The following is a 26,318-nucleotide window of genomic DNA, read 5'->3' as shown; positions in this document are numbered from 1 at the left end:
GTCTGATTACATCTGCAGTCAGCCAAGGTGACTGTCTTCCACAATTAGTGACAGTTCCTCTAATCAGCTGAAGGCTATAAAGGAGAAGTCAGAAGAGAGACTCTTTCTTGGCTTCAGCCAGTCAGCCTTTCCTGAGGGATTCATTGAAGATTTTCATTTGAGCTGTCAGCTTGAGGCATGCTCTACAGGATTTGGACTTGTGCATCCCCACAGTTGTGTGTGACACTTACCAAATTTCATGTTTACAGATATTACCTCTTGGTTTTATTTCCCTAGAGAAGCCTAACTAATACAGTTTGGTACTAGGAGTGGCTCTTGAAAATAAGAATCTTAAAAATGTTTTTGGTTTTGTTTTGTTTGTTGGAGTTGGTTTTCTACTCTGACTAGATCAAAGGCACTAATGACTTAATTTCCAATAATCAAGATGGCACTGACAGTCCATGCATGAGATGGTAATGGAGATATACAAAATATCACCATTTTATTCTGCTAATTGTATGCTTATATGAGGTAAGGAACTAGGTGGCAGTGTTTTTTTATTTTTTGCATGGGCAGGCTCCAGGAATTGAATCCATGTCTCTGGCATGGCAGGCAAGGGTTCTGCCACTGAGCCACCATCTCACCACTAACACCCCCTGCTTTTCTTTTTTCAGTGGCAGTATTTTTGACACCTTAAAGAGTTTTGTGAAGTTGAGGTATAAAGATGTTGGCTAGTTGTTCTTAACTATGCTGGATACAATTATGACAGAAAGAGGTGAACTGAAGTCTTCAAATTTGCAACTTAAATGCCATATGAAAGATGTAAAAGTTAATATGTGTGCCCTGAAAGAAAACCTTATTTCTTGTGGTCACAGATTTGAGATCTATGAAAACCAAACATAGAGCCTCATTGGGTAAGTAGCAGATTTATAACATAAAATAAAATCTCAAACTTGCAGGATGTCTGTTGAGAAAGTAACAGCATTGATTGAAAAGAAAGGGATTCTGAAAATTGGGACTGGGACATATGGATTAATAATGATGGCAGCGGGGATATTGGAAACCTGGATTCTGATGAGTTCTTTCTAATTAGACCTCTGTTCTAGTTTGCTAGCTACCAGAATGTAAAACAACAGAGACAGATTGGATTTTAATAAAAGGGGATTTATTTTGTTATTTTTTCAGAGGAAAGGCACCTAACTTTCAACTGAGGTTCTTTCTTACGTGGAAGCACAGGATGATCTCTGCTGGCCTTCTCTCCAGGCCTTGCGGTTCCAACAAATTTCCCCCGGGGTGATTTCTTTCTGCATCTCCAAAGGCCTGGGCTGAGCTGCCAGTGCTGAGATGAGGTATTCTGAGCTGCTTGGGCTGTGCTACGTTGGGCTCTTCCATTTAAGCACCAGCCAATTAAATCAAACATCATTCATTGCAGCAGGCATGCCTCCTAGCCGACTGCAGATGTTATGAGCAACAGATGAGGTTCACGTACCATTGGCTCATGTCCACAGCAACAGAACTAGGTACTTTCACCTGGCAAATCTGACAACTGAATCTAACTACCACAACCTCTAATGGTCTGCTCTGAGGAAACAACACTCACACTTCCAATCTGCCCTGAGAATAGCCACCCTATCTCTAGTCTGCCCTCAGGTGACAGTTACCCAAATGCCAGTCTGCCTTGAGGAAACAGCTTTATGACCTCCAATCTGCCCTAAAAAGTCTGCCACCCAATCTTCACCTAAAGAGATTAGCCCTTCAGATATATCTAAACATGTAACCACCTCCCCTAGGGAAATAGCCCTCACTCCTCCATCTGGAGAGCTTAATCCTGTTCCACCAAATGGGACTCCAATGTAATGCTCTGGGCTAATTGCTTGAAAGATATTTCTAATTCTTTTCACAACCCACCCTGACCACCCCTCTTTTATTCAAGACCTATTACTAGATTAAAGTCCCAACAGGCCCTAAAAGGTGAAGTACAAAATGTGATCAGTCCATGAGGAACCATGCTATATGCCAAAAGAACTACATGAGTTCTCTAATTTATAAAGACAAAAATCAGGGGAATATGTGTGGGAATTTGCATTGAGTTGATGGTGGAAGGAATATAATGTTGGATCAGGCTGAATTTATTGATATGCGCTCACTAAGCAGATTCTGGACTTAACTTTGTAGCTTGAGAGGTTAGAAAGGGTATTCACAGTTTGTTTGAATGTTTGGCTAAAACATAGATCAAAGGTGCTGACATTACCTGAGGCTGAAATGCCAGAACTGCCCTGGTATAATAAAGGAGGAGACCAAAAAGCTTAGAGACATTGGAATGTTAGAGTGGATTTATGATGGAAGACCTGCTCACACACCCCACGCATATCCAGTGGACACACCTTTTACTAGGATTGTGAGAAATAAATTTGTGCATTTATTTTACTGCATCATCCTTAAAGAGTTCTGTAGTCACCCTACTCTGCAGGCCAGATATTACTGTGGGAACTGCTGCCACAGAGTTGGAATCCTTAAACATAATGGCGGTGATAAGATCCTGAGTTGCTGGGCGCCATATGGCAGCACTTAATCACCAAAGGCAAGGTGGGCATGACTACAATAATGGACAGCAGACTCAAAGGAGCAGTCAAAGTAATCTGGCGTGCAGAGACTTATGGTATTAGCTAGTACATTATGGTATACCTAGAAGTAAAATAGATGGATAGTCTACTAAATTCGTTTTGATCTGTATAATCAGAAGAGTTCTAGTTCAAGTGAAAAAAAAAAGTCTAACTTGAATTACAAAAACAGAGCATGATGGTCCTTTAATCAATTCCAAGACCAAAACAGTTCATGGATCCAGAGCCCCTCGAATGAGAGTAAGGCCCCTGTTATACTGCCAAAAAATTTATGCTCTTTATCTTCCTCCAAGCCTTCCCAAAGGAGATGGGTAACTGTGCACTGGGGAAAATATAATGAGCAGATATTTCTGGAATTATTGGACAATGGTTCAGAAGTGACATTAATTCCAGAAGACCCAAAACATCACTCTGGTCCACTTGTCAGAGTAGGGGCTTATGGAGGTCAAGTGATCAATGGAGTTTTAGCACAGGTCCATCTCACAGTGGGACCCTGTACCATTCTGTGATTATTTCCCCAGTTCAGGAATGCATAATTGGAGTAGATATACTCAACAACTGGCAGAATTCCCACATTGGTTCCCTGACTCATGGAGTGAAGGCTATTATGGTTGGAAAAGCCAAGTGTAAGCCATTGGAACTGCCCCTACCTAGTGAAATAGTAAATCAGAAGCAACATTGGATTAATGGAGAGATTGCTGAGATTAGTGCCACTCTTAAGGACTTGAAGGTTCTAAGGATGTTGATTCCCACCACATCACCATTCAGCTCTTGTATTTGGCCTGAGGGGAAAACAGATGGGTCTTGGAGGATAACAGTGGATTATCGTAAACTTAACCAGGTAGTGACTCCAATTGCAGCTTCTGTTCTAGATGTGGTATCATTGCTTGAGCAAATCAACTCATCCCCTGGTACCTGGTATGCAGCTATTGAATTGGCAAATGCTTTTTATTTTTTTGCATGGGCAGGCTCTGGGAATCAAACCTGGTTTCCAGATCAGCACATGAGAATTCTTGCCACTGAGCCACCATTGCACCACCTTGGAAAATGCTTTTTTATCAATAGTTGTTAGTAAGGACCACCAGAACAGTTTGCATTCAGCTGACAAGGTCAGCAGCATACATTCAGTGTCCTACCACAGGAGTATATCAACAATCCAGCCCTATGTCATAATCTTGTTTGCAAGGAACTTGATAATTTCTCCCTCCCACAAGACATCACACTGGTCCATTACATTGATGATATCATGTTGATTGAACCTAGTGAGCAGGAAGTAGCAACTACTGTAGTTTTATTGGTAAGGCATTTGTATGTCAGAGGATGGGAGATAAATCCAACAAAATACCAGAGCCTTCCATTTCAGTAAAATTTCTACGTGTCCAGTGGTGTGGGGATATCAAGATACACCTTCTAAGGTGAAGGATAAACTTTTGCATCTGGCCACTCCTATTACTGAAAAGAGGCACAGTGCCTGGTTGGTCTCTTTGGATTTTGGATACAACATATTCCTCATTTGGGTGTGCTACTCAAGCCCATTTACTGAGTGACCAGAAAAGCTACTATTTCTTTTTCTGGGCACCAGAATAAGAGGAGGTCCTGTGACAAGTTCAGGGTGCTGTCCAAGCTTCTCTAGAACTTTGGCTATATAATCCAGCAGACTCAAAGATGCTGGAAATGTCAGTGGCAAATATAGATGCTGTCTGGAGCTTTTGCAGGACCCTATAGGAGAATTTCATTGTAGGACCTTAGGATTTTGGAGTAAAGCTTCATCATCCTCTGCAGATAATTACTCTTCTTCTGAGAAACAGCTTTTGGCCTACTACTGGGCCTTAGTAGAGACTGAACACTTGACCATGGGCCCCCAGGTTACCATGAGAACTGAGTTAGTTGCCTATCATGAGTTGGGTGTTGTCTGAGCCACCAAGCCATAAAGCTGGGCATGCACAGCAGCATTCCATCATAAAATAGAAATGGTATATATGAAATAGGCCTTGAATGTGTTGTGAAAGCACTGCTAAGTTACATGATCAAATGGCCATGGTTCCCCACTCCTGTCACAGTGCATTCTCTTTCCCATACCAGAGCTATGATTTCTTGGGTGTGTGCCTTACGATCAGTGGATGGAGGGATAGAAAATTCGGCCTGGTTTTCAGATCTTCCTGCATGGATATGCAGGTACCACCCAGAAGTGGACAGCTGAAGTGCTGCAACCCCTTTCTTAGATGTCCCTGAAGGACAGTAGTGAGGGGAGATCCTCCCAGTAGGTGGAACTTTGAATTGTGCATCTGTTTGTTCATATTGCTTGGAAGAAGAACTGGCCAGAGGTGTGTGGGTATACTGATTCATGGGCTGTTGCTAGTGGTTTGGCTGGAGGGTCAGGGACTTGGAAGGAGAATAATTGGAAAATTGGCGACAAGGAGGTCTTGCAAAGAGCCACATCTATCTATGTGGATAGATCTTACTGAGTAGGCAAAAACATGAAGATATTTGTGTCCCATATGAATGCTTGCCAAATGATGTCTCCAGTAGAGAAACACTTTAATAATCAAGTGGATGAGATGAACTGTTCTGTGGATACAAGTGGTCTTCTTTCTCCAGCAAATCCTGTTGTTACCCTGTAGGCTATGAACAAAGTGGTCACGGCGGTGGAAGTTGTGTATGGACACAGAAACATAGACTTCCGCTCTCCAAGGCTGACTGACTACAGCCAGGATAAGTGCCCTATCTGCCAGCAGCAGAGAACTACACTCATTCCCTAGTACAACACCATTGCCCAAGGAGATCAGCCTCCTACCTGGTGGCTAGTTGATTACATTGGACCACTTCCATCATGGAAGAGGCAGCGATTTGTTCTAACTGGAATAGACACATGCTCCGGATATGGGTTTGCCTTCTCTGCACACTGAGCTTCTGCCAAAACTACCATACACAGACTTACAGGATGCCTTACCCACTGTCATGATATTCCACACAGCATTACTTCTGATCAAGGAACCCACTCCATAGCAAATGAAGTGTGGGAATGGGCACTTGCTCATGAAATTCTTTGGTCTTACCGTGTTCCTCATCATCCAAATCTGGGTTGATATGATGGTGGAATTACTTTTTAAGGATTCAATTATAGTGCTAACTAGATGACAATACTTTTCCATTGTATTGTCCCGTGGCTGGGACAATATTCTACGAGAGACTATGTATGCTCTGAATCAGCATCCACTCTGTGGTGCTATTTCTTCCAGAGCCAAGATTCATAGGCTCAGGAATCAAGGGGTGGAAATGGGAGTGTCCCCAGGCATTATTATCTCTAGTGATCCACCAGAGAAAGTTTTGCTTCATGTCCTTGTAATCTTAAGCTCTGCTTGTCTACAAATCTTAATTCTAAAACAAGGAGTGCTCCTACCAGGAGACACACCAATGTTTCCATTGAACTGGAAGTTAAGACAGCTACCTGACCACTTTGGGCTTCTCATGCCTCCTAATCAAAAAGCAAGAAAGAGAATTACTGTACAGGCTGGGTTGATTGATCCTGACTATCAAGGGATAGTTGTGACTGCAACTACACAATAAAGGTAAAACAAACTTTGCCTGGAATACAAGAAATCCCCTAAGGCATCTCTTAGTACTACCATGCATTATCAGTAGTGATTTAAATGTAAACAGATTAAACTCTCCAGTCAAAGGGAGGGATTGGCAGAATGGCTAAAAAAAAAAAAAAAAAAAGCCTGGCCAAACTATATGCTGTCTGCAAGAGACTGACATTAAATTCTAATATATAAGTTCTTTGAAACTGAAAGGATAGAAAAATTATACCCTGTAAGTAGTAACCAAAAGAGGGCTGGGATAGCAATACTAATATCAGATAAGATAGATTTTATTCAAAAGCAGTTATCATAGACTGATGAAAGGGACCATGCAACAAAAAGATGTAATTATAAGTATATAGGCACCTGAAAGCAGAGCCCGAAAACATATGAAGCAAATATTGACAGATTTGAAGGAGAAATTGAATGTTTTATATTAATAGTAGGAGGCTTTAACATACCACTTTCAATAATGGATAGGAACGACAAGACAGAAAATGTAAAACATATACAGCACTTGAATGGTACAAAATAAAAAACTAGATCTAACAGACACTATAGACCACTTCACCCAACAACAGCAGAACACACATTCTTCTTTAGAGCATGAGTCATTTTCAAAGATAAACTGCATGTTAGGTGATAAAACTAGACATAATAAATTAATAATATTGAAATCATGCAATGTATGTATCTGACCTCAAAATTGAAAAAGAGAAAAAGAAGAGCAAATTAAGTCCAAAGGGAAATAAGATTAAAACAGAGATAAATGAAATAGATAATAAAAGAATAGTAGAGTCAACAAAACCAAAAGCTGATTCTTTGAAAATGTCCATATAATTCACAAACCCTTAGCTAGACTGATGGAGAAAAAGAGAGAAAAACAAGTAACTAAAATTTGAAATGAATAGTGAGTCCTTACATCTGACTCACAAAAAAGGATTTTAGAGAGTAAAATGAATAAATGTACACCAACAAATAAGATAACCTAGATGAGATGGACAAATCTCTAAAAACTTGCACATTGTCTACATAGACTGAAGAAGAAATAGAAGATCTCAATAAGTCAATACCTAGTAAAGAGATTGAAACAGTAATAAAAAAACTTTCCAACAAAAAAAGCCCAGGACCAGAAAGCTTCAAGGGTGGGGTGGGGGGGACTTTAACAAACATTCTAGGAAAAATAGACACTAATCTTTCTTTAATTCTTCCAAAATATTGAAGATGAGGGAACATTCCCCAATTCATTGTATAAAACCAACATCACCTTCTTGCCAAAGCCAATTTAGAGATGTACCACAGGAAAAGAAAATTATGGAATATTGGAATTCAGAATATTAAGAATATACATGCAGAAATCCTCAACAAAATACCAGTAAACCTAACCCAAGAGAAGATTAGAAAAATTATAGATCATGATCAAGAGGAAATTATCCCAGGTTTGTAAGAATGGTCCAACATAAGAAATTCAATTAATTCAATGCATTAATTAAGGGGCAGGGACAAGGTCATCTCAATTGAAGCAGAAAAGGAATTTGACAATATCCAGTCCCTGTTCTTGATAAAAACTCAGAAAGCTATGAATTGAAGGGAACTTTCTAAAAAATATTGAAGGGAATATATGAGAAACCCACAGCTAATTGAATACTTGATTGTGAAAAACTGAAAGCTTTCCTTCTAAAATCAGAAACAAGACAAGGATAGCCACTAATAATGCTCTTTTTCAACTTTTTTTTGTTTTTTTCATGGGCAGGCACCAGAAATCGAACCTACATCTCTGGCGTGGCAGGCAAAAATTCTGCCAATGAGCCACCATTGCACTGCCCTCTTATTCAACTTTTAACTGAAAGTTCTAGCTAGAGAAATTAGGCAAGAAAAAACTAGAAGGTACCCAATTTCCCTAATTGCAAATAGTATGATCGTATACACAGAAAATCCTTAAAAATCCATGACAGTGCTCCTAGAGCTAAAAAATGAATTCAACAAAATGGTGGGGGTACAAATCCAAAAATCCAGTATCAGTTATTTCTGCACTAATAATGACCAGTCAGAAAGAGAAACCAATACAAATTTATTTTCGTCAAAATTTCATTTTTAATAGCAACTAAAAGAATCAAATATTTAGGAATAAATCTAACCAAGGACGTAAAGAACTCGTATGCAGAAAGTTATAAAACATTGCTAAAGGAGACCTAAATAAATGAAAAAACATTCCATTTTCATGGATTGGTAGACCAAATATTGTCAAGGTGACAATTCTACCTAAAATGATTTACAAATACAACACAATCTCAAGTTTCCTTCAATTTTCTTGCATAAATGGAAAAACCAATCATCAAATTTGTGTGGAAGAGTAAGAGTCCATGAATAGCAAAGGTCATCTTAATAAAGAAGGATGAAGTTGGAGGACTCACACATTTTCATGGACTTTGGCCATTCACGTACCTTTTTAGAGACATGTATATTGAAGTCTTTTGCCCATTTTTAAATTGGGTTGTCTGTCTTTATGTAGTTGAGTTGTAGGATTTTTTTTGTATATTGTGGATATTAAATGTATATTGAATATGTGGTATTCAAATATTTTCTCACATTATGTAGTTTGCCATTTTACTTTTATGATGCACAAAAGTTTTAAAATTTTAATGAAGTCCCATTTATATATATATATATATATACACACACACACACACACACACACAGATATATATTTTTTACTTATGCTTTGTACATATAATCTAAGAAACCATGGCCTAACACACAGTCCTGAAGATGTGCCCCTGCTTTTTCTCCTACTGGTTCTATAGCTCTGGGTCTTTGATACATTTTGAGTTATGGATTGAGTCTTCCTCCTAAGTTTTCTGAATTAGCAAAATAACCAAACTACTAAAGTAGATGTGATTTTCGATATTAAATCAGCATATACTTAGTTTGTGTCTTAGGATAGAAAAATCACACAATATTGATAAAGAAAACAAATGCTTTATAATAACATAAAGAGATTTTGTCTCTGTCCTGCTGCCGAAGGTTCCAAGAGATTCAATTCTGGTAGGCTTTATTGAGGTAAGAAGTGGGAAAGAAGTCTAAATGGACATTGGGCCTTTCAAGGCTGCTTTCTTAAGAAATGGCAGAATCAGCCATTAGTTTGGGGGGATTCTGGGCAATTGGACAGTATAATGAGAGCAGTTAGATTGCATTAGATTCTAAAATATCTCAGCTTCTACTAACAGTTAGACCCAGTAAAATTGGTATTTTCTGGACAGTGATTTGGGTGAGATTTCCTTCTATAATTTGAATGATAGATCTTTATTCTTCATTAAATGATTCCTTTATTGAAGCTCTTTGCCCTTATTTCTATGTGAAACAGATTCTGATCCTCTTAAAATCTCTACAATAATATATTTTTCAGTGAAAGATGAAGTGCCTAGAATGACTCTTTCATTTTCTTTCCATCTGTAGATATATCTTAGCCAGTAAATTATTAATCTCAGCAATTCTTGATTCTTTTGAAAACCTTAACAAATGAAATAAGCATTTCCTCCCCCCTCATTTTCAGCATATATAAATACTGATAGCAATACCATATTGATAGACTTTGTGGGGTATCGATTGCTATGTTCTGTAGAAATTTTAAGAAAAAAATTTGAGAATGTATTTCATAATAAGCTAATAAATTATTTTCAAATTACCTATGAAAATGGGTCAAAGACCTAAATATAAGGATCCAAACTATAAAACTCCTAGAAGAAAACTTAGGGTTTCTTCTTTAGGACCTGTGTTAGGCAACATGTCTTAGACTTTACACCACAAAGCACAAGCAACATAATAAAAAATAGGTAAATGGGACCTCGTCAAAATTAAAACCTTTTGTACATCAAAGGAACTCATCATGAAAGTAAAAAGAGATCTTACATAATAGGAGAAAATATCTGGAAACTACATATCCCATTAGAGCTGAATATCCTGAATATATAAAGAAATCTTAAAACTACAAAACAAAAAGACAACCGGATTAAAAATGGCTGATAGTCTTGAATAGATATTTCTCCAAAGAAGTTATACAAATGCAAATAAGAACATAATAGATGTTTGATGTCATTAGCTGTGGTAGTTAGATTCAGTTGTCAACTTGGCCAGGTGAAGGTGCCTCGTTATGTTGCTGTGGACACGAGCCAATGGTACGTGAACCTCATCTGTTGCTCATTACATCTGTGGTCAGCTAGGAGGCATGCCTGCTGCAATGAATGGTGTTTGATTTAATAGGCTGGTGCTTAAATGAGAGAGCTCATCATAGCACAGCCAAGGCAGCTCAGCATACCTCATCTCAGCACTCGCAGCTCAGCCCAGGCCTTTGGAGATGCAGAAAGAAAACACTTCAGGGAAAGTTGTTGGAACCCTGAGGCCTGGAGAGAAGGCCAGCAGAGATCACTCTGAGCCTTCCCACATAAAAAAGAATCTCAGATGAAAGTTAGGTACCTTTCCTCTGAAGAACTAATGAAATAAATCCCCTTTTATTAAAAGCCAATCCATCTCTGGTGTGTTGCATTCTGGCAGCTAGCAAACTAGGACATTAGCTATCAAGAAAACAAAAATAAAGACCGCAATGAGATACCATTTCATGCCCAATAGAATATCTACTATTAAGAAAATGGAAAATACCAAGTGTTAGAGAAGATTTTGCAAAACAGGAATACTTGTTTATTGTTGTAAAATGGTGAAGGAACTGTGAAAAACAGTTTGCTGATTCCTCATAAAGTTAGGCACAGAATTACCATATGATCTGGCAACTCTACTTTTAGGTATATATCCAAAAAAATGAAAAGCAGGGACTTGAATGATATTTGCATATAAATGCTTATAAAAGCATTATTCACAATTGTCAAAAGATACTAAAAGCAACCCATCGGTCCATCAACAGATAAATGGAAAAACAAAATGTGGCATATATATATAAAATGAAATGTTCATGGAATGGAATGAAGTTCTGATCCATGATACAACACGGGTGAGCACTGAAGATGTCATGTTGGGTGAAATAAACTAGATACAAAAGGACAATTATTATATGATCCCAATGACATGAAGTAATAAAATAAATAAATTCATAGAGAAAGAAACTGGATTATAGTTTACCAGAGGCCAGGGTGGGGATAGGGTAGGGGGAGTTAATATTTAAGTGGTAGGGTTTCTCTTTGAGGTGATGAGGAACTTTTGGTATTGGATGATGGTGATGGTAGCACATCAATGTGATGTAATTAACAACACTAAATTCTATACTTAAATGTGATTAAAAAGGGAAAATTTGAATTGCAAATATGTTAATTGAATAAGTTTTTTATAAAACCATACGAATGCACAAAAAAAATAGTGAACCCCGAATGTAAACCTTGGATTATAGTTAACAGTATAATTTAAGAATATTGTTTCATCACTTGTAATAAAGATACCACACTAATACAAATTGTTAATAATAGGGAAAACTATGTGTATGAAGGGAGTGTGGCTGTTTGGAACTGTATGTATCCCCAGAAAATCATGTTCTTAAAAGTAATTCATTCCTGTGGTATAAACCCATTGTAAGTAAGAACTTTTGATAAGATTACTTTAGTTAAGGCATGGCCCAAATGTAAGCTAATAAATTCCCATTATTTCATGGTATCTGCTTTAAGCAGTCTAGCAAACTAAAATAAAGGTTGTATGGGAACCCTGTATTTTCTGCATAATTTTATTATAAACCTACAACTTTTCTATTATATTATAAAAAATGAATATAATAAATCCATGACAAGACACTGAAAAATCTGAAATTAATATTTCTAAGTGAAAGTAGCTTCTCTGAAGGCACTGTACATTGTATATTGAAATTGAATGAATAAGTAAATTGATGGAAGATGAAGGAAGCCAGTTTTCTTACTGTTGTAGGTGGTTAATGATAAGCAAGGTGTGTTAGATTCAGTTGTCAACTTGGCCAGGTGACCATACCTAGTCCTGTTCTGCGGACATAAGCCAATGGTACGTGAACCTCATCTGTTGCTAATTACATCTGCAGTCGGCTAGGAGGTGTGTCTGCTGCAATGAGTGACGTTTGACTTAATCAGCTGGTGCTTAAATGAGAGATTGCAACATAGTACAGCTAAGCAGCTCGGCATTCCTCATCTCAGAACTTGCAGCTCAGCCCAGGCCTTTGGAGATGCCGAAAGAAGTCACCCTGGGGAAAGTTGTTGGAACCCAGGGGCCTGGAGAGAAGGCCAGCAGAGACCATCCTGTGCCTTCCACATAAGAAAGAACCTCAGTGGAAAGTTAGTTGCCTTTCCTCTGAAGAACTAACAAAATAAATCCCCTTTTATTAAAAGCCAATCTGTCTCTGATGTGTTGCATTCTGGCAGCTAGCAAACTAGAACACAAGGGCAGAAGGGTAGAATGATTCCTATGATAATGGCTTACAGTTTGAGACATCAGCAACAAGCATACTAGGCACTTGGATCTAGCTAAAACCACTCCCCAATTTAAGGACTGAGAATTTCTTGGAGAAACAAATGGCTGATTCTAAAACTGAGGCAATATTATATAAGATGAGCCTGGAGCATCTTAGAGTGACAGAAAGTAAAGAAGTGCTTGAAATTATGGGTGCATATCAAAAGAATAAGAACCAAATGAGAGAGCTCCTATGGCTAAAGTGGAAAGAATTTACCCAATAAAATATATATATTGTATTAGATTATAACCCAAAGTATAAAGTAAATATCTAAAGGTCTACACTGATATAAATACATCATTGAACAAATAAATAAATAAATGAGACAGAAGAGACAAATCTCCCATGCAGAACAATCTAAAATAATTAAGGTAGACATTCCAGCCTCAAACAGGAAGGGCATAGCTCCGCTCCCACCTCTTAAGTGTGGTCTGCACATAGTCATTTCATTCTAAGGATTCCGAAATGGAAAAGAGTATGTTTCAGTTTGCTGAAGCTGCCAGAATGTAGTATACCAAAAATGGGTTGGCTCTTACAATGAAGATTTATTCATTTAAAATTTACAATTCTAAGGCCATGAGAATATTCCAATTAAGGCATCAACAGGATGATACCTGGACTCTGAAGATAGGCTGCTGGCCTCCTGGGTTCCTCTGTCAGATAGCAAGGTACATTGCTGTTATCTGCTGGTCCTTAGCTCTAGGGTCTCGTTACTTTCAGCTTCTGTTTCCAGTGGCCACTTCTCTGAGCTTCTATTGGTCCTCATTTAACATCTCCAGGGTTTTTCTCTCCAATCTCTCTGAGTGTTTCTCTCTGAGCTCTCTTGGCTTTTTATGCCTTTTATCAATGCACAAAGGACTTGAGTAAAGTACCAAGACACAGCTTAAATTGGGTGGGTCACATGGCAATTGAAACAACAAAAAAGTCCCACTCACAATAGGTCTGCACCCACAGGAATGGATTAAAAGAACATGGCAATTTCTGGTGCACATAACAGCTTCAAACCAGCACACTCCACAGTCTCTCCAAGGACATTTTCTTTCCATGTACAAAAGACAAGCATTCCATCACAATCTCACAAAAGCTTTAACTCATTTCAGTAGCAATATTAAGTACAAAGTCTCATCAAAATCGGTTAAGTGTGGTCTGCCCTAAGACAAAATTCTCCTCCAACTATGAACCTGTGAAACTTGGAACAAATTATACAAATGTTCCTATTTTCAAAAGGAGAAATTGGAAGGAAAACAGAGGGCACTGGACCTACACGTTCCCAGAAAAACTGCAGGGCATACTTCATTAGATTTTGAGGTCTGAAAGTCATCTATAGAATAGCATTTTATCCTTGTGGTTTGAGAGAGCAGCAGTCTTACCCTTTCCAAGTGCTTGCATAGCAGCCCTTTTCTCTTCAACACTGGGTTGAGGGCTCCAACATCTCCAAGCACTGGGGAGAAGTGTCATAATCTCAGCTCCACCCTCCTTAAGCATCTGGGTGGTAGCAGGCCTCTGCCATCTCCAGCACAGACCCATCCCTATAGAGCAGTGGATGTTATGCAGGCTCTCCTCATCCCTCGGGAATGTGATACACCTTCTCTGAAACCTGGGGCAGCAACTCTTTTCCTAAACAATGAGACAGCCAATCTCCCTTCAATTCCCCAGGCATCTGAGGGCCCTGGGGTGGCATCAATATTCCTGAACAGTGGGGAGGGAGGCCTGCCCTATGCAAACTCTGGAGCAAAACACCTATTCCATATGCATGGACGGGTCTGGTCTCCTGGCCTAAGGCTTCTTTGCTCCAGACATCAGTTCCTATGGGGCTGCATTTGAAGTAATATTTTTTTCAATCTGTCCCTTTTTTGTCCCTTTTAGCCCAGGCAGGCAGTGGTTCCATTCATACAGATATCACACACGCAAAAAAAGAAAAAAAATAAATAAAAAAACTCATTGGTTTCACATGCCAGACAAAGAGGTCCCAACCATCAAAACAATAGGACTTTCCACAAGTCCTTTCTGGATAGCTGCATTTCTGATCCTGACTTGCATTGAAATATCTGGCCATTTCCATATTTGGCTAAGTCCTCACATGGGGCAGTATTCTCTGGTGACTCAATTTTGCCAAATTCTCTGCCACTTTAAAACAAGAATCACCTTTCTTCCAGTTTGCAATGACTCATTCATTTTTGTCTAAAGCCTCTTCAGAAGTACCTTTGGCATACATATTTCTATCAACATTCTCTTCAAAGCAATCTAGGTCTTTCCTATCAAGAATCTCACAATTCTTCCAGAATCCCACCCTCATCCCTTTATAAAGCTTTTCCAGTATTTTTGGTATTGCATCTCTCAGCATTCCACTCTCTGTTTCCAAAATCTATTTCAGTTTGGGTGAATGTGTGGTTTAAGGAGATGTATATGGGTGGCAAGCTGACAAGGAGTGGACTGTGATGGTTATTTTTATGCCAATTTGATGAGGTTACATTGTCCAGTTGTTTTGTCAAACTCCAGCCTAGATGTTGCTGAGGAGGTATGTCCTTGATAGGATTAACATCTGCACACATTTGCCATTAAATAAATAGATGACCCTTGCTTGTATGGTTGGCTTCATCCAATTAGTTGGAGACCTTAACAGCAAAGAACTGATGATTCCAGAGAGAAGTCTGAAGACTTCAACATCAACTGTTCATGGAATTTGCAGTCTGAAAATCTTTCCTATGGATTTTGGAATAAAAACTGAAACATTACTCTTAACAGAATTTTCAACCAGTCAATCTCCACAAGAAATCTTTGCTTTGCAAGGCCTCTCAATCACATGAGCAATTTTCATAAAATAAATTTGTATGTATACACACAAACACAAATCCTGTTCATATTTTTTATGAAAACCTTGAGTGATACATTGGTGTGCTTCTAAGGAAGGATTAATTGGAAAAGCATAGACAGGGTAGAATGCTATTATGACAACTGAGGCAGAGAACACAATAGATAGCCAGCAAGCCAGCATAGTGTCTGAGAGACTGGCATGGAACCAATACTTACATGCAAACTACTGGGAAACATGACTTGGCCGACACATTGATTTCAGACTTCTTTCTAACAGAAGTGTGAGACAAACTTCATAGTGTTAAGTCAGTTTGTAATACTTTGTTATGGCAGTTCAAGGAAACTAAAAAATTATTGGTACTGGGAAGAGGGGAACTATTATAGCAAATACCTAAAAATGTGGCAGGGGCTGTTTCCCCAGCAGTTCAAGAAGACAGAGCATCAAGCCACAGGATATTACTCTCAGTCCTTGAAATCCAATGGAATTTGTCCTACTGGATTTCAGACTTGTTTGGAAACTGTGACCTTCCCTTTGTTAATATGATCTATTCATTCTGGAATGGGTATGTCTATTCTACACAAGTCTTTCCATTGTATTTTGAAACAGATAAGTTGTTTCTCCCATAGCCAGGATTCAAGGATCCAGGAATTAAGAGATAATAATTATAAAAAGGAACCAAAAAGAAATTCTGCTGCTAAAACTTACAATAATTGGAATGAAAAATAAGTAGGGGGTCTCAGCACCACATTTGTGCAGACAGAAGAAAGAATCAATGATTTTGAAGACAGGACATTCTAAATTATCCAGTCTGAGGGGCAGAAAGAAAAAGGAATGAAGAGAAGTGAAGAGATCCTAAGGTCCTGTGGGACACAATCAACTATGTCAATCTGTGCCTTATAGGAGTCCCAGAAGAGGAACAAAAACAGGAAGGGAAACAAAGAATATTTGAAGATATGGGCTGAAAACCTTCCAAATTTGATGAAAAATATGAACGTACACATCCAAGAAGCTCAGTGAGCTTCAAATAGGATAAAAATAAAGAGATCTACACTAAGACACATTATAATCAGACTGAGTACCAAACAGAGAGAATCCTGAAAACAGCAAGATAGCACATACAAAGGCTCCAATAAGATTACATCCAATTTCTCACCAGAAACCATAGAGGCCAGAAGGAAGTGGGATGACATATTTAAAGTGATGAAAGAAAAAAGAAATCAAACCTGAACTCTGTATCTATCCAAAATACCTTTTGAAGATGAGGTAGAAATGAAGACATTTCCAGATAAATGAAAACTGAGGATGTTGTTATCACTAGATTTGTTATACAAGAAATGCTACAGGGAGTCCTTTAAAAGGGCTAGAAACAACAATAGGCAGAAACTTGAAGCCGTTTGAGGAAGTAAATATCTTCTGGGCCAATGTAAATGCCAATATTATTGTATTTTGAGTTTGGAATTATACTTTTTTTACCTCTTACATGATTTAAAATACAGATGCATAAAAATAAGTATGTCTGTATAATTGTGCATACAGTTATAAAGATCTATTTGTGAGAAAAACAAGAAGGGAGAGCAGGTACGTAGAAAAGTAGAATTTGTGTGTGCTATTTAAGTAAGTTGGTATAAACTCACACTAAATTGGCAAAGATTTAGGGTGTAAAGGAAATCCCCATTGTTATCACAAAGAAAATATCTAAAAAGTATACACAAAAGAAAATGGAAAGTTTCATAATGGTTACTACATAGGAGTAACTAAACACAAATAGCCAGTAACAGAGGAAATGAGGTACAAAAAAGATACGGCATACAAAAAACAAATGGCAAAATGGCCAAGGAAAGCCCTGACCTATCAGTAATTATGTTAAATGGAAATGAAATTGGCAGAATGGCTAAAAAATCATGTTCCAATTACATGCTGTTTACAAGAGACTCACCTTAACTCCAAAGACACAAACAGGCTGAAAGTGAAGGGATGGAAAAATACTCCATGTAAGTAGTGACAGAGAGCTGAGATGGCTGCAGAAGTGTCAAATAAAATAGACCTTAAGTCAACAAACTGTTACAAGAGAGCAAGAAGCACATTACATATTGATAAAATAATCAGGTATTCAAAAGCACAGAACAATGATACACATGTATACACCAAACAACACAGTCCAAAATAAATGCAGCAACCATTGATAGAATTGAATGGAGAAATAGACAGTTCTGCAATAAGTGTTGGGGACTTCAGCACACCATTTTCAAAAATTGATTGAGGATCTAGATGGAAGATCAATAAAAAATATAGTGCAACTGCACAAACCAGCCAGAGCTAACAGATATAGACACTTCCCCCCACAACAGCAGACTAGACTTTCTTATCAAGTGCACATGGTTCATTTACAAGATACACCACAGAAGGTCACAAAAGAAGTCTTAATAAATTTAAAGTAATTTAACTCATACAAAGTATTTTCTCCGACCAATAGAGTGAGCTTAAATATCAATTACAGAAGGAAAACTGGAAAATTCACAAACATATCGAAAACAAATAACACATAAAAGATCAATAAATCTTAGGAAAAAATCAGAAGAGAAATTAGAAAATAAATTTGTAGTCATGAAAATAAAAATACAGCACACCAAAATTTATGTATGCAGCAAAGGCAGTGTTCTCAGGGAAAATTACAGCTGTAAATGCCTACATCAAAAAAGCAAAATGTCAAATCAATAACCTAACAGAGAAACCAAATCCAATGAGAGAAGAGGGCAGGGAATAATAAAGATTAGGGCATTGTTTCAGTTTACTAAAGATGCTGGAATGCAATATACTAGAAATAGATTGGCTTTTATAAAGGAGATCTTTTAAGTTACATCCTACAATTCTAAGGCCATGAAAAATGTCCAAATTAAGGCATCATGAAGAGAAAAGACAGCGGGTATCTAGGTACCTCTGTCAGCTGGGAAAGCATGTGGCTGAAGTCTGAGGTCTTTGCTCATGATTCATTGCTTTATGCTTCTGATTCCAGTGGCTTTTTGTCTTTGTGTCTCTAGGTCCTCACTTAGCTTCTTCAGGGCAGACTCTGGATTTCATCTCTTAGCTTTCTTTGGTTCTTGCTAGATTCTCACTATTTCTGTGAATCCTTGCTTAGCACTCAGGGTATTTCTGTCTGGTTCCTCAGCCCTGATGAGCTCTCTTAAAAGACCCCAGTAAGTGGATTCAGACCCACTACTTGAATGGATGGGGTCACATCTCCATGGAAACAACCTATTCAAAAGGTCTAACCCAACAATAGGTCTGCGGCCAAAAGATTGGATTAGAAGAAAATGACTTTTCTGAGTTACATAACAGTTTCAAACCAGCACAAGCATATATAATTGGAATAGAGTATAGAAAAACAATAAAGAGAATAAACAAAATTAAAAGATCATTCTTTGAAAAGATAAAAAAAAGATACCCTGTAATTAGTACAACAAAGAAAAATGAGACAAAATGTAGGCAATGAAAACCATAAATGAAGTGAGATGAGAACATCAGTCTTGTCAGTGCTAATAAAAAAAGATTATAAGAGAATACTATGAAAAATTGTATGCCAGAAAATTAGACACCTAGAAAAATTGGCAAATTCTTAGGAACCACAAATTACCTTAACTCAACAGATAAATAACAAATAAAGAGATTGTATCAGTAATCAAAAGCATTCCAACAAAATCCAGGACTAGATGGATTTACTGGTGAATTTCCTCAAACATTACAGTAGAATTCATGCCAATCTATGTCAAACTTTTCTAAAAAAAGAAGATGAGGGAATACACCTTAGCTCATACTTTGAAGCCAATATCATTCTAATACCAAATCCAGATAAAGATAACACAAGAAAAAGAAACTTACTGACCAATATCTCTTGTGGAAACAGAAAATGCCAAAGAATCTACAAGAAAGCTATTAGAAGGAATAAGAGATTTCAACATAGTAGCAGTTTACGAATCAACACACAAAAATCAGTTGTGATTCTGTACACCAGCAATGAACAATCCAAAAAGATATCAAGAAAACAATTCCATTTGCAATGGCAATTAAAATAATACAATCACAACCATAAAACTAAAATTAATACAATAAAATATTATAAATTTAATCAAGGATGTAAAAGACTTGTACAAGAACACTGCAAAATATTACTGAAAGAAACCGAAGAAGACATATAAATTGAAATTTTATTTCTTGTTCATGAATTGGAAGACTTAATAATGTTAAGATGTGAATTTTACCCAAAGTTTTTTACAGCTTCAATGCAATCTCAATAAAAATTTGAATGGCCTTTTTCATTTGCAAAAATCGAAAACCATCAAATTCATATGAAACAACAAGGGACCTAGCATAGCCAAAACCATCTTGAAAAAGAACAAATGGAGGCTCACATTTACCTATTTGAAAAGGTGCTACAAAGCTACCGTGTGACAACACTGTAGTAGTGGTATAAGGACAAAGAGACAAATGGAATAGAATTGGGATTTGAGAAATAGAGCCACATATTTTTGGCCAGTTGATTTTCAACAAGGGTACCAAGCATATTCAATGTGGATAGAATATTCTCTTCAACAAGTGATGATGGAGAACTGGATATCCACATGCCAAAGAATGAAAATGGCCCCTACTTCACACCATACACAAAAATTAACTCAAAATGAATCAATGACCTAAACATAAGAGCTAAAACCATAAAATACTTAGAGCAAAGCATAGGATAAATTATTCAGGACCTTGTATTAGGCCATGGATTCGAAGATATGACACCAAAAAACATGAGAAACAAAAGAAAATTTAGAAAGATGGGACCTCATCAAAATGAAAAATTTGTGTATAAAAGGTATCTTTAAGAAAGGGAAAAGGCAATGTACAGGATGGGAGAAAATATTTGGAAACCATGTATTTGTCAAGGGATTAACATCAAGAAACATCAAGAAGTCTTCCAAGTCAACAACAAAAAGAGAACTCAAAAAATGAGTAGACCTGAATAGGTATTTCTCCAAAGAAGATATACAAATGGCAAAAAACACATAAAAAAGATGTTCATCATCATTTGCTACTAGTCAAATGTAAATCAAAATGACAATAAGGTAGCACCTCATATCCATTAGAATAGCTACTATTAAAAAAAAAACAAAAAACATCAAGTGCCTGCAAGGATGCAGAGATACAGGAATATTGGTGAATATCGGCCATAATAGAGGGTCGTTTAAGTTGAATTTTTTCATAATTGTCAGATAATGGTTCTTCTTGAGGAAAATTGTTATAATTAAATGTTGTAAACAAATTTCACTGAACTGCTTTAAATTATATGTGAGTTAAAAATTATTTCCCATTCTACTTTTCCCCTTTTATATAACTTTTACCATATTTTTGCCCCAAGGAAAATTCTACTGACCAAAATCTGTTCAGTTTACTTATCTGGAGATTTGATTTTTTTAGCTTTGCTGATGTCAGAAAATGCATACAATTTAACACATTTATGTTTAAATCTTTCCTGTTAAGCTTTACTTAGCCAGGAACATTGTACTTTAACTTGGTCTTCACTTTCTAATTCATTGACAGATTTAATTAATACATTTGAAATCAAGACAAATTTTTTATATATAATGATAAATAGGCTCAATATTTTTCGATTGGATCACTGTAATGAATAATTTTAAAATATGTAAAATTAACAATGTTGTCTTGGTACTTTGTAATATACACTACCCATTCTTGTTCTTTTTCAAGCTAGTTTTGACCATGTGACACCCCTCACCTGTTCATATGAATTTATTGATCAGATTTTCCAGTTCCTCAAAAAATGCTGCTGAAGTTTTTATTAGGATTGCACTGGATGTGTAGTATTGACATCTTAGCAATATTATATATTCCAATCCATGGATATGGGATATCTTTCCACCAATTTAGATATTCTATAATTTCTTGAAGCAATGTTTTGAGTTTCCATGTACAAATCTTTTAAATCCTTGTTTAGACATTTGTCTAGATATTGAATTCTTTTAATGCTAATTATAAATTGTTTTCTTGATTTCTTTTTCAGATTGTGCATTGCTGGTGTATAGAAATGCAACTGACTTTTGCATATTCATCTTGTACCCTACAACTTTGCTGAGTTCACTTATTTGCTTTAGTGGTTTTCTTGTGTACTCTTGGGATTTTACAAATATTGGATAATGCTATCTTCAAATAGAGATAGTTTTACTTGTTCCATTTTTGTATGGTTTCTTTTCTTCTTTTTACCTAATTACTCTGGCTAGAACTTTCAGTAAAATGTTAAATTTAACAGTGGTGAAATCAAGCATCCTTAATGTGATGCTGGATTGGTTATTTTTTGTGTGGTGAACCACCCTTGCACTCCTGGGATATATCCCACTTGGTCATGGCATATAATCCTTTCAATGTGCTGTTAGATTTAATTTGCTAATATTTTATTGAAGATATTTACATGTGTATTTGTAAAGAGTATTGGTTTATAATTTTCTTTTCTTGTGATGCCTTTATCTGGTTTTGGTATTAGAGTGATGCTGGCTTCCTAGAGTAAGATGAGATGTTATCTCTTCAACTATTTTGAAGATTTTGAGAAGGATTGGAGTTAGTTTTGTGACTGGTAGGAGTCAGAAGTGAAGCCACCTGGTCCTGCTATTTTCTTTGTTAGGAAGGTTTTGATTACTAATTCAATTTCTTTACCTGTTTTGGTCTTTTGAGATTTTTCTATTTCTTTTTTGCATCACATCAGGTACTATGTTTCCAGGAATTTGTCCATGTTACTAGGTTATCTAATTTGTTGGCACACATTCACTCATAGTAGCCTGCCAAAATTCTCTTGATATCTGTGATTTCTGATTTTTATTATTTATGTCCTCTCTCTTTTACCTTTGTCAGTATTAAAGGTAGAAAATTTTGAGCAACAAAATAGGTAAAAATAATAATGGATTATAATCCAAAGAATAAAATAAATATTATTGAATCTATAGTAATATAAATCAAAAAGTAAGTTAAGAGATTTGACAAAATGCTTACAGAGTGAGTAATTAATAATAATATAAAAGGAATTAATAAATTAATAAATGTAAAAGGAATAATGAAATAGAAAATCAACATTAGAACATCACAATAATTGCTACAGACAAAAAGCTGATGAGTACTGAAGTTAGTGGGAGAAACATAAAGGAGAAACCAGAAATTGGCATGATCTAAAAGTATCTCTTTCAAAATATTTATTAATTACGGTGCATTTTTTATTTTTTACTTTTTTTCTAGTTATTTTGTCTTTATGCTGTGTTTTTAACATAAGTCCACAAATGATTTGTTGTCCCTCTCTAAAGCAGATAAAGCTTAATTGCCATCCTTTTCAAAATGGACTCAATATAGTGATCTGTTTTTTGAGGGGTAAGGTGCATGGTCCGGGAATCAATCTCAGGTCTCCCACGTGGCAGGCAAGAATTCTACCACTGAACTACCCTTGCACCACTCAGCAATCTATTTTTAATAAAAGGGATATGGTGCTGGAAACAATATCAATTTACACTGGTAGACATCATTTTAATCAAATGATCGAGGTTAACATCACCAGTAATAAATCATGCTGGTATTCTGAATCTGCTGACATGATACAAAATGAAGGAAATCCATATCTACTGTGTTTTTTTTTCCTGAAAAATTCCATAGTAGTCTAATTGTAAGCAAAACATTAGACAAACACAAATCGAGGGGCATTCCACCAAATATACAATCAGTACTCTTCTAACATTTCAAATTCATGAAAGGCAATAGAAGACCTAGAAACTGTAAAAGATTGGGGAACTCTAAGGAGACACAATGACTAAATACAATGTGTATCCTGGACTGGTTTCTCAAACAGAAAAAAGTAAAACTTTTGGAAGAACTGGTGAAATACAAGTAAAACATATAGTTTACCAGTGTTACTGTCTTAATTATGATAAATGACTTAGATAAATTAAGATGTTAATGTTCGGGGTAACTGGGTGGAGGGACATTGGAACTCTTTGTACTATCTTTGAAAATTGGTCAATCTCTGATTTCAAAATCAAAAGTAAAAGTAAATAGATCTTGTAACTATCTAAATTGAATTTAGATATTTTTCAATATTATTGAATCCTTCAGGTTTGGTTCCCTTCATGATTATCTTGGATATTTTTTTATAATAATCTATTCAGAGTTAAGTCTCTGAAGAAGATGAAAAAAAATACAGAAAGTCCTGCTGTACTCTTCACCACTTGACCAATTGACAATATCTTACATAACCGTAGTATATAAACAAACCAAGAATTGACATTGACACAATCCGATTAACACAAATATAATTTGGATTTTATCAGTTGTCCAGTTTGCTAGCTGCCAGAATGCAATATAGCAGAAACAGAACGGCTTTCAAAAGGGGGAATTTAATAAGTTTCTAGTTTACAGTTCTAAGGCTGAGAAAATGTCTCAATTAAAGCAAGCCTATAGAAATGTCCAATCTAAGGCATCCAGGGAAAGATACCTTGGTTCAAGAAGGCCAATGAAGTTTAGGGTCTCTCTGTCCCTCAAGTGAGAATGTATATGGTGAACACAATCAGGGTTTCTCTATCAGCTGGAAGGGCACGTGGTGAACACAGCATCATGTGCTAGCTCTCTCTCCTGGCTTCCTGTTTCATGATGTGTTTTCCTTCTTCATCGCCAAAGGTCACTGGCTGGTGGACTCTGCTTCATGGTGCTACAGCATTCTCTGCTCTCTCCAAATCTCTCATTCTCCAAAATCTTTCCTCTTTTATAGGACTCCAGAAACTAATCAAGACCCACCCAAAAGGGTGGAGACACACCTCCAGCTAATCCAGCTTAATAACCACTCTTGATTAAATCACATCTCCAAGGAGATGATCTAATTATGGTTTCAAACAAACACTACTGAATAGGGATTAGAAAAAATGGTTGCCTTAAGAAAATGGGATTAGGATTAAAGCATGGCTTTTCTAGGGTACATGCATCCTTTCAAATTGGCACACCAGTTTTACATGTACTTTTTTCTTCAGGTGATGTGTGGGGAAGCTAAAGTTCTATAAAACTCAATCACATGTAAATTTATTTACCTATCAGTATTATCAGGATACAAAATTGTCCCATTACCACAAAGAAGCTCTCTCATGTTACTTCTTAATAATCATATCTTCCTCCCAACATTCACACTTGGAAATCACCATTACATTCTCCATCACTATAATTTTGAGAATGTCATATAAATGGAACCCTAAAATATGTAACATTTGATTTTAGCTTTTTCCATTCAGTATCATTTTCTTAAAATCTTTCAAGTCATGCATCTTTCATGCCTTTTTGTTGCTGAGTAGAATATCAGTGTATAGGGCAAACTACAATTTGTTTATCCATTTATCTTGTGAAAGACATTTGGGGTGCTTCTAGCTTTGGGTCATTACAGCAGTACATTACTAACATTCATGTACTGCTTTGAAGTTTTTATTCTCTAGCATAAATACCCAAAAATGGTATTGCAGCATTACTGATAAGCTGTCTTCCAAAGTAGCTGTTATTATTTTCAATCTTATCAACAATGTATGAGATATCCAATTACTCTGCATCCTTGTTAACATATAATATTGTCAGAATTTTTTTAACCTGAGTTATTCTAGTAAGTGCATAGTGGTGTTTCATAGTTGCTTTCATTTATATATCCCTGATGGATAATCATTGTGCACATTTTAAAAAAGAAATTATAAAATTTTGTTTATTACAAAAACAAATATATTCAATAAAAATATTAGAACCTATAACAAAACACAAACAGAAAAATTAACTATAAAAATTTAATCACTGCTATCATTTGGGTACATGTCTTTAATTGTTTTCCTAGTTACATAGAAAATATGTTTCCTTTTAAAAAAAAACACTGTGTATTACACATACCATTTTAGACTTTTCTTTTTCACTTAGTATATAATATGAACATTTTTCTATGTTAATAAATACTCTCCTAAAACCACATTTTTAATGGCTATGTGGTTTAATTGCTTAGGTATACCAAAGTGTGCCTAATGAAACTCAAGTATACTAAAAATCATTGGGTACACATATTTCATTTGCTAATTTTCCATCTTTACTTCGTTTTGGATTTGTTTAAACTGTTTTTTCATTTTCCAGTAGGATTATTACTAAAATTGTTTACTTGCTGTTGAGTTTAAAGTGTTCATTATATTCTGGGAACAGTCCTTTAAAAGATATGTGATTTGAGAATATTTCACCAAGACTGAATTTTCTTTTCATCCTCTTAGAAGGATCATTTGCAGTGCAAAAGTTTCTATTTAAATTTTATGAAATCCAACTTATTATATTTCTTTTTTATTGATTATGCTTTTGGTATTATGTCTAAGAACTTGTTGCCTACTCTTCATTTAAAGATTTTCTCCTATGTTATGTCTATGAATTTTGGAGATTGATGTTTTATATATTTATCCATGATGCACTTTGAGTTAATTTTATAAGGTGTGAGGTTTATGATGAATTTCATTATTTTGGTCTGTGATTGTCTAATTATTGCAACACCATTTATTCAAAAGTCAATGCCTCTTCATGGAATTGCTTTTAAATGTTTGCAAAAATCCCATTGGCTCTATTTCTGTGGCTCTTTATATAGAATTTATCTTCTATTCCATTGACCAAATTGTCATTGGGTTGTTTTCAATTTGTTTATTGTGATTAATGGTGTTGCCCAGAAATATTTGTGACTATGAATTTATAAAAGTTTTTTCCTTTCTAATTTTTTACACTGCTCTTATGCTTCAAAAGTTTTTTTATCCATTTGGGAATTATAAACA

At 36.2% G+C, this 26,318-nt stretch overlaps 1 long non-coding RNA gene across 3 annotated transcripts in view; it reads left to right on the top strand.

Annotated features, from left to right (window-relative positions):
* The window catches only part of LOC143685116 (uncharacterized), a 99,652-nt gene that overhangs the window by 51,396 nt on the left and 21,938 nt on the right, over window positions 1–26,318 (top strand). For 2 of the 3 annotated variants that reach the window (XR_013176383.1, XR_013176382.1), the window contains one exon: window positions 21,530–22,425. The exons of the other annotated variant lie outside the window; for it this stretch is intronic. This is a non-coding gene — a long non-coding RNA (uncharacterized LOC143685116). Of the gene's footprint in view, window positions 1–21,529; window positions 22,426–26,318 lie in introns of those variants that run through there. 3 annotated transcript variants of the gene reach the window in all.

This window comes from Tamandua tetradactyla, chromosome 5, assembly GCF_023851605.1.
Source record: "Tamandua tetradactyla isolate mTamTet1 chromosome 5, mTamTet1.pri, whole genome shotgun sequence".
NCBI lineage: Eukaryota > Metazoa > Chordata > Mammalia > Pilosa > Myrmecophagidae > Tamandua > Tamandua tetradactyla.
Note: the sequence above shows the minus strand (reverse complement) of the source record. Positions and strands in the feature narration are given on the sequence as shown.